At 44.1% G+C, this 8,838-nt stretch overlaps 1 pseudogene; it reads left to right on the top strand.

The window, feature by feature from the left end:
• The first annotated feature begins 6,721 nt into the window (after positions 1 to 6,721).
• On the top strand, positions 6,722 to 7,274 carry LOC101991887 (annotated as a pseudogene).
• Positions 7,275 to 8,838: the final 1,564 nt, after the last annotated feature.

Below are 8,838 nucleotides of genomic sequence, written 5' to 3'. Positions count from 1 at the left end.
TCAGAAGTCCACACCCACTGAGCCAAAGCTCTTTTAAAACTGGATGGTAGAAATCAGCGGACGGTAACAAGCTTCCTGCGTCAGCTCCGCATTGTTGCGCCTCACGGGTCTGGTAAGGTCAGGGGAGCTAAACACCGGAGAACAGGGCACTTTAACAACAGAAACACACGCGCCTGCCCACTGCTCTGGATGCAGGGGTTCTGAGCCACCTCCATGGGTTTGCAGGGCTCCACCTTCATCCTCCCTGTGTCTGTATGCTCTTGTCTCTGACCTTTTATGAGGACACCCAGTGTACTGGAGGAAGCCCACCCAAACAACCTCATGTAACAAAATTGTCTCTGTTACGACTCTATCTCCAAGTAAGGTATGTTCTCATATGTTAGTAGGGCTTTGGACTCCTGCATACAATGAATTTTTGTTGTTGTTGGCGATATATGCAACATAGAAATTCATTTACATTTTTTAAATGGTTTTTTTTTTTTTTTTTGGACAGAGTTTCTCAGTGTAGCTTTGGGGTCTGTCCTGGAATTTGCCCTGTAGACCAGGCTAACCTCAAACTCACAGAGATCCACCTGCTTCTGTCTCCTGAGTGCTGGGATTAAAGGTGAGTGGCCCCATGCCTGGCTGGCTAATTGATTCTTTAAAAATGTCTCTAAGAAAGAAGGATTTCTCCGGGAGAAGAAACAGGCTAAAGCCCGGTGCCAGCCAGAGGAGAAACTTGTCTCCCAGGAAGAGGTTGCCTGCCGTCCTGACAGCTTGTTAGATCATCTTGCAGAGAGACTGGAGCTGAGACAGTGTAGAGGGTGTTGTTCTTTTGGAAAACTACAACTCCCATGCTCCTCCTGGACTATGGTTACCTGTGCGCGCACCTGCGCGCAGGTATGGGATATTCTTCCCAGATTTCCTGGTGCCCCCCCCGTTAAAAGGCAGGGCCACACGAGGCCCTTTCTTCTCGTCCTGCCTTTTCCTCGTGTGTCCCACATCCTTTGTCCTTTTGTGTTTCCCTCCCCCATTAAAGTGGACCCACGTGGGAGCCGCCGTGTCGTGTCTGTGTTTGTTCCGCCGTGCGTGTCTGTCCTGTGCCCCGTGTTCAAGAAAAACACCCCCTGCCCTTTTATTATTTTTTAAGAAGAACAGAGGGACCGTATGCTGATCAGTTCTACATATCCCTGGCCTGCTATTTAAACCAAAAACTCCATGTCAGGGCCCTGAATAAGGACTTCAGAGGGTCATTGGATCTCTTTGTTTCTCTTCCCAACGTGGCCACATTGACTAAATCTCGTTTTTCTGGGTTACATGTTTTTACATCTCTCGATATACCTTTCAAGGATAAGTGGCTGAGTTTGTTACAGCTGTGCAGGCCCACGTTTTGCACCTAGCAACGCAGCTAACAACCTCATATTTGTGGACAGAAGCTCTGAGTGGTTCCCAGGGCACACAGTCACTCAGTGAGAGCAGGGGCTTCTAGCCTTCTCTAGCTGGTGGACCACAGGAACAAGCCTGAGTCATAGGACATGAACAGTGATCCAAGTGGCTTCAGAGTTGTCCCTCAGGGATAAAGTCACAAAACCAGGGACTCCTCCGTCTTCCTTCACGGTGGGTTAGAACAGGAACACAAAAGCAGCTGATAAGCCAGAAACATTCCATCAGGGCGCACCCGGGCTTGGGGGGCAAAAGACAAAGAGGAAGGCACACTGTCAAGGACGGACCTCAGTGCAGAGTCACCTCACCACCCTACATTCTCACCCCTGGCTGGGCACTTGAGAAAGAAACAAACCTCTGACTGCTTAGAGTCCTTTCAATGCGGTAAGTTAGCGTGTCCCAATTCTCATTCTAACAAGGTAAAGTTGAACTCTGTGTCCTGTGGCAATTCAAATCTGTTGTGGTTTCAAATGGTTTGAAAGAAAATGGCCCCCAAAGGGAGTAACATTAATAGGAGCTGTGGCTTTGTTGGAGTATATGTGGTCTTGGAGGAAGTGTGTCACTGTGGAGGTGGGCTTCGAGGTCTCCGATATGCTCAAGCTACATCCAGAGAGATAGTTTACTTCCTGTTGCCTATGGATCAAAGATGGAGGACTCTCAACTGCTTCTTCTGCACCATATCTGCCTGCACACGGCCATGTCCCACCATGATGATGACGATGGACTGTGAGTCAAGAGTAGAACTCTCAGGTACTTCTCCAGCACCATGTCTGCCTGCTTCCTTGCTTCCCACCTGACGTCAGTGTAAGTGAGCCACCCCAATTGTTTTCCTTTATAAGAGTTGCCATTGTCATGGCAACCCTAACTAAGACAATTGTATATGCCAATAAGAATACTGCATGTGCTTCCTGCTTTATTTTACTTATTATTGTTATTAATAATTATTGAGACAGAGTCTCTCTCTCTCTCTCTCTCTCTCTCTCTCTCTCTCTCTCTCTCGCCCTAGCTGTTCTGGACTCATTGTTGTAGACCAGGGTGGTCTTGAACTCACAGAGAGCCACCTGCCTTGGTCTCTCCAGTGCTGGGATTCACGGCATGCACCACCACCGCTCAGCTGCTTCCTACTTTAAAATCTATTATAATCAATTTTATTTTTAGACCAATAAGAGCCAGAACTCTTGAGTGTATTTGATTTCAGAGGGATGACTTTGTTTTTTTTTTTCTTTTTTGAATAGTATATGGAAATCTTGTTGGAAGAGGGAAGGGGATACTTCATACTTAATAAAATAGGCATGGCAGAAAACTTGAAGATGAATCAAAACCTAAAATTTAGAATGGTTAAAAAATTACATGCACTGGGCTGCTTCTCATCAACATTCTTTCACAAATGGAATTGTAAGGAGGTTTTCTGAGGTGGTGTTTGGATTTAGGGGTGTGAGAGAAGGGCTAGTAGGGTGGGACTTGGGGCTCTAAATGTTCTGGACATCAGCACGTTTCGCTGTTTTCTTTGACATCCCTGTGAGATGACCTTAGGAACACACGACTCTACAGGCAGTTTCCGTGAAGCTCCTCACCACCCTTTCTGCTTTGCATTCCTGTCTCGGGGTCAGTGGGGTGTGAAGGCCCTATGTGCCTGTCTGCAGCTCTCCCTAACTAGCGAAAGGCAGGCAGGAAGTGGAGGGTGAGGTGTGTCAGCCACAGGCAAAACTGTCTGTCAGGTTGTACCTGTGTGAAACCGGTCAACACCAGAGCAAAGCTGGACACTGAGACAGGGGCTGGGGTCAGACATGGAGGACAGGAGATGCCAGGCATAAACGAATTCCACATCATGGCCAGAAATTTTGTCTTCATCTAATGTGGTTAATATAATAATTTTACTTAAATTTTTTCTAATGCAACTGGAAGAATCAAGCAAGTAAAATAACTTAGGCTAGCTAGTTGACTTAAAGATCAAATTAGACAAAAAAAGTTTACAGTAAAATTAGCATTTTGATGACTTGTTTAGCAAACAGTTTGTTTACCAAACAAGACGTGTTTGGTTTACTAGAGTTCTCAGAGGCGAGAGATGGGGCTCTGTGGTGGAGTGCTTGCCCAGCACACACAACACTGGCTTAGAACCTCAGCACTGGGAAAAAAACAAAAAGGGGAGAAAAACCAACCATAAAACATCCGAGTGGCCATAGCATAGCATAGCACCCAGCAGGCGTGCTTTATAAAGGCATTCCTTTATTATGAGTGGTAGAGCATTGTGAAAAAGAGCCATGCCATGCCCAGCTGAACAAGTTAAAGAAAATATGAACCAAAAAAAATCCCCCAAACAATGAAAAATAACCTTGACAAGACACCTACAGTGGCAGAAAGCACAGAGCCGCCTAAAAGGGTCCTGAGCAAGCTGATGCAAGTTACTTCTATAAAGAGAAAAAGAAGAGCCGTGAGCCAGGGATGCTCCCTGGGCTCTGAGCAACTGGGGGGCGGGGGGCACTGTGAATGTCTTCAAGAATCCACAGACATCATGTTGCAGATGACAGGCAGGGGGCAGGTGACACAGCGTCAGAGAGAGCCTGAATTACAGCAAACCTCTATGGGCAAACCAGCAAGCCAGGGCACAATGTGGCTTCAGAGAAACCAAGCAAGATCCATCTGAGTGACAGCACTGGCACAAGGGAAGTAGAAACTGGGCCTGAGGACATTGCTAAAGAAGGTGTCGCTCTATTGATCTAGAGAGGTGCTTTTCTAGACTACTTAGGAAGGCAGAAGAGGGGGCGCACCAGGTGGAGAAATTAATGCTGTGTGTCTCAAGACTAGATCATGGGACTTCCTGTGTCTAGAGTCAACGCCCCGAGAGAGGGTAGACAATAGGGCAGACCAGAGCCACTTGTATGAATATGCAAGGTATAGATTCCTGAGCCCTCTACAGCCCTCACGGCATTTCGAGATGGAATCACGATGCACTGTGAGGCTATATGGGAGGTGTCACCCACTCTTCCCCAGGTTCTCAGGTTCACAATGTCGGGAGGACGGGGCTGCCTGTCAACTTTGGAGCAGACTGTGGTACAAGAACCAGAGCCAACAGAGACTTCCGCTTCTCAGAATCCAGGAACACCAGAGTAACATCGAAGGTGATGTCTGTGTATTATATGAGGGTTTGTTATTTTGTTTTCAGTGGGGGGAGGTTGTTGGTTTGTTTTCTGTGCCATAGCCATGTCTTGTACTGAGTTCACAAGTAACTTTAAACGCACAGGATACAGAAACGAGTTCAGAGAGCTAAAACTTATACAACATCATGCAACTAGAAACAGTCAAGATTCCAATTAGCTCAAATCCGCATCAGAACCTATACTCCAAACTATCATACTCTAAGTGGTTCTCAACCTTCCAGTGCTGCGACTGTAAGTTCTGCATGTGTGGTGATCCCAGCCATAAAATTATTTTTGTTGCTACTTCATAACTGTAATTTTGCCACTGTTACGAATCAGAATGTAAATACCTGTGTTTTCCAATGGTCAGTCATGAAAGGGTCATTCGACCCCCAAAAGGGTCTTGACCCCACAGGTTGAGAACCATTACTCTAGGGCCTCTGAAGGACTTGAAGACCATATGATGAAATCACTGGTGAAGCACACAGCGGAGTCTTCCCAAGTGAAACAGTGGACATGGTACTCTGGTTCCCCGGAAGAATGAGCCCATCCTTGTGCTGAGAGAGCCTGCTGTAACAGAGGCCATCGGCATTGTCAGTCATTCCTCCAGCCACCCACAAACAAGGCAGACAATAAGTGGAAAAGGTGTCCTAGGACTATCACAAACACACACAGACTCAGAGGAAGACAGGTAGACAGACAGACAGACAGAGCATTGCAGACTACTTCATAATATCCCTTTTAGGGGTAGAATCTAAGCAAACTAGGAAAAGCCAATCTTCCTGTCACCAAAACCTCATAGAAAAGAGAATTTCGGTAAACTGATGCTGAGGGGATGTTCTGGACTGCTCTAAGGTTTTCTGGGGTATTTACGTATGTATGTATGTATGTATGTATGTATGTATGTATGTATGTATGTATGTATGTATGTTACTGTGATAAAACATTCTGACCAAAAGCAACTCAGGAGGATGAGTGGATTTCAGCTTACGAGTTGTAAGAGACTCAGGGCAGGAATTCTGGGCAGGAAACTGGATGCGGGAACCATGGAAGCTGCTCTCTGGTTTGCTTGTAGATTCATGCTTAGCTAGCTTTAAATACTGCCCAGGACCATTGCCCCGAGGGTTGGTGCCACCCACAGTGGGCTGGGCCTTCTCATAGCAATTAACAATAAAGACAGTTCCTCACAGACAAGACCACAGACCGGCTTGATAAAGACACAACTGAAACTCATCTCTTTTCCAAGTGAGTCTATGCTGTGTTGACACTTAATGCTAACAGGGATATGGCCCTATCAAAGGGTCAGTGTCTGGTGCTCTGGAAGATCCCTTGGTATCTACTGTGTTATGTTGGATTTTTATTTCCATGGGAGAGCCCTCCACACTGTATAGTTCCTCCCTTTCAGTTTGTAGGCTTCCGTTATCCCAAGGTTTTATTCTTCAGCAAATTATCCATGCAGTTTCAATGTCTACATTTCTCTCATATTCCCGGTTTGCATTTTCATCCTTCAATTGAAAATTTAAACAATGTAAACAAAATTTATGCCAAATTCTTTCTGTGGGTTTCTGTTTTCCTGACTAGAATCCATCTCGAACAGTACTAGAAACGGTAAACACAGTTGTTCATGGAGAAGAATAAATAAGCGCTATGAACACAGGAAAGCAACAAACTGCATTTTCAAAAACAAAACCCCCCAAAAAACCACACCAGAAACTGACAAAACAAAAACAAAAACAAATGAATGTGTAGAACTTGAGATCATCATTTTAGGTGAAATGATCCAGAATCACAAAGACGAATATCACATATTTTTCTCTCATGTGTGGAATCTACATTTAAAAAAGAGAGAGAGGGAAATAACAGACACACAGGGAAGAACATAGGGGGTAAGAAAGGGTGGCAATAGGGTAAATGTGATCACAGTGCATTGTATGCACATAGGAATATATAAGGAAATCTATTATTTTGTGTAATTAGTATAGACTAATAAAAACAATAAACTGCAGTGAGGGAAAATATGTAGCATATATAAAAAAAGAATACATAAAAACTGCAGGCTGTAGAAGTCTAACAGTATGTGGTATTTTTGTATAGTCAATAAGCAATTAGAAAGTACAGTGCAAAAACTTCTTCCTGTAAGCGGCCAGAGGTGACCCGTGAAGATGGTTTGCTACTCTCTTGACCCAGAAAACCATACAAAATCATGCAAATCGAGAGGATCACACCTTCAGGTTCACTTTAAGAACACCCGTGAAATGGCCCAGGCCATCAAGGGTATGCATATCTGAAAGGCCACCAAGTATCTGAAAGATGTCACTTTGAAGAAGCAGTGTGTGCCATTCCGACAGTACAGTGGTGGAGTTGGTAGGTGGGCCCAGGCCAAACAGTGGGGCTGGACACAGGTTCGGTGGCCAAAAAAGAGTGCAGATTTTTTGCTGCACATGCTGAAAAATGCAGAGAGCAATGCTGAACTGAAGGGTTTAGATGTGGACTCTGGTCATTGAGCACATCCAGGTGAACAAAGCACCTAAGATGCGCCGACGAATTTACAGAGCTCACTGCTGGATTAACCCATACATGAGCTCCTCCTGCCACATCGAGATGATCCTCACTGAAAAGGAACAGATTGTTCCAAAGCCAGAAGAGGAGGTTGCACAGAAGAAAAAGATATCCCAGAAGAAACTGAAGAAAAAAAAACTTATGGCACGGGAATAAATTCAACATGAAATAAATACAGATAAAAGTAAAAAAAAAAAAAACAAAAAAACCTCGGTTCCTAGCAGTATGGAGAACATGAGCACAGAAAGAGAGGAGGACAGAGGGAGAAAACATCTAGCCACTATAGTATTACAGCTGCCAAAGAGGAGTATCAAGCAACTCCTATTCAAATTGAGCCTTTAAAAACCAGGAAGAGAAAAAACAAATCAAAACAAAAAATCAGGAAGAGATGCCCCACAAGTTCGCCAGCCAGCAAAATCAGTATAACATTTATGTCTCATAACTTCATTGCTGTTCAAGTTCACTTGGAAAAACTACCTGAAGTCTAACAAAGGTTTTACCATCCTCAGGGAGATAAGCAAAGGAAAAACCGCCAATTCTAAAGGAAGAATTTCGGAAAGACAAGTGTGAGGAGCCATCAGCTTCAGATGCTAAATGCGAATTAGGAAACTTAGACACAGAAATTTCAGATCATACAGAACGCGCTCCAGAGGGACACTGCCTCAGAGAGACTTAGTGAGTTCTTCCTGAGGGAGTCACTGGGAATAAGACCCAGGGAGGCAAAGATACGCAAATATAAACATGCACCATCAAGAATTGTGGAGGAGGGGCTGAGAAGCTCAAATACTTATTTCATAAGAGCTCCTGAAGACCATCAAAGAATTAGTAAGAAGAAAGAAACGGAACAATAGTGGTTAAACGTTTTAAATGAAGAAATACTTTTAGATAAAAAAAAAATCCTGAATTCTTTCCATGTTAATTTAATAATAAACTGGATCCATTAGACAAATTTAGATGTCCAAGAGAGCCGGGCGGTGGTGGCACACACCTTTAATCCTAGCACTCAGAAGGCAGAGACAGGCAGATCTCTGTAAATTTGAGGCCAGCCTGGTCTACAGAGCTAGTTCCATGGCAGCCAGGGCTGTTACATAGAGAAACCCTGCCTTGGAAAAAACATAAACATAAACAAACAAAACAACCGAAACCCCAACAATAACAAAAAAAAAAAGTTCAAGAGAAGAGGAAGGTTTGAAAGTCCTCAAATGAAAAATGTTAGGTTTCTGACAGAAGACAGTCACTACCAACAGCCAACTTCTCACAGAGTAAAAGAAACCAGAAGACTAAGGAGTAAGCTCAAGGTCCTAACTTTGAGCCAGACATGGTAGACACATCTTGAATTCAGCACTTGGGAGGCAGGAGGCGAATGAGGTCAAGCCTGGTCTACATAGTGAGTTTCAGGACAGTCAGGGTTACATTGCAAGACCCTGTCTCAAAAGAAAAACAAAAGAAAAAACAAATAAACAAAACCCACAACACAACTAAATGTGCTCGCCTAGAATTTTAAGTCCAGTTTGTCACAGAACACTGACTGACATTTAGTCTGTATGTCAGAGTATAGACTGACATGTAGTCTGTATGTCACAGAACATAGACTGACATGTAGTCTGTATGTCATAGAGTATAGACTGACATGTAGTCTGTATGTCATAGAGTACAGGCTGACATGTATTCTGTATGTCATAGAACACAGGCTGACATGTAGTCTGTATGTCATAGAACA

This window comes from Microtus ochrogaster, unplaced genomic scaffold (assembly GCF_000317375.1).
Source record: "Microtus ochrogaster isolate Prairie Vole_2 unplaced genomic scaffold, MicOch1.0 UNK10, whole genome shotgun sequence".
Classification (NCBI taxonomy): Eukaryota; Metazoa; Chordata; class Mammalia; order Rodentia; family Cricetidae; genus Microtus; species Microtus ochrogaster.
Note: the sequence above shows the minus strand (reverse complement) of the source record. Positions and strands in the feature narration are given on the sequence as shown.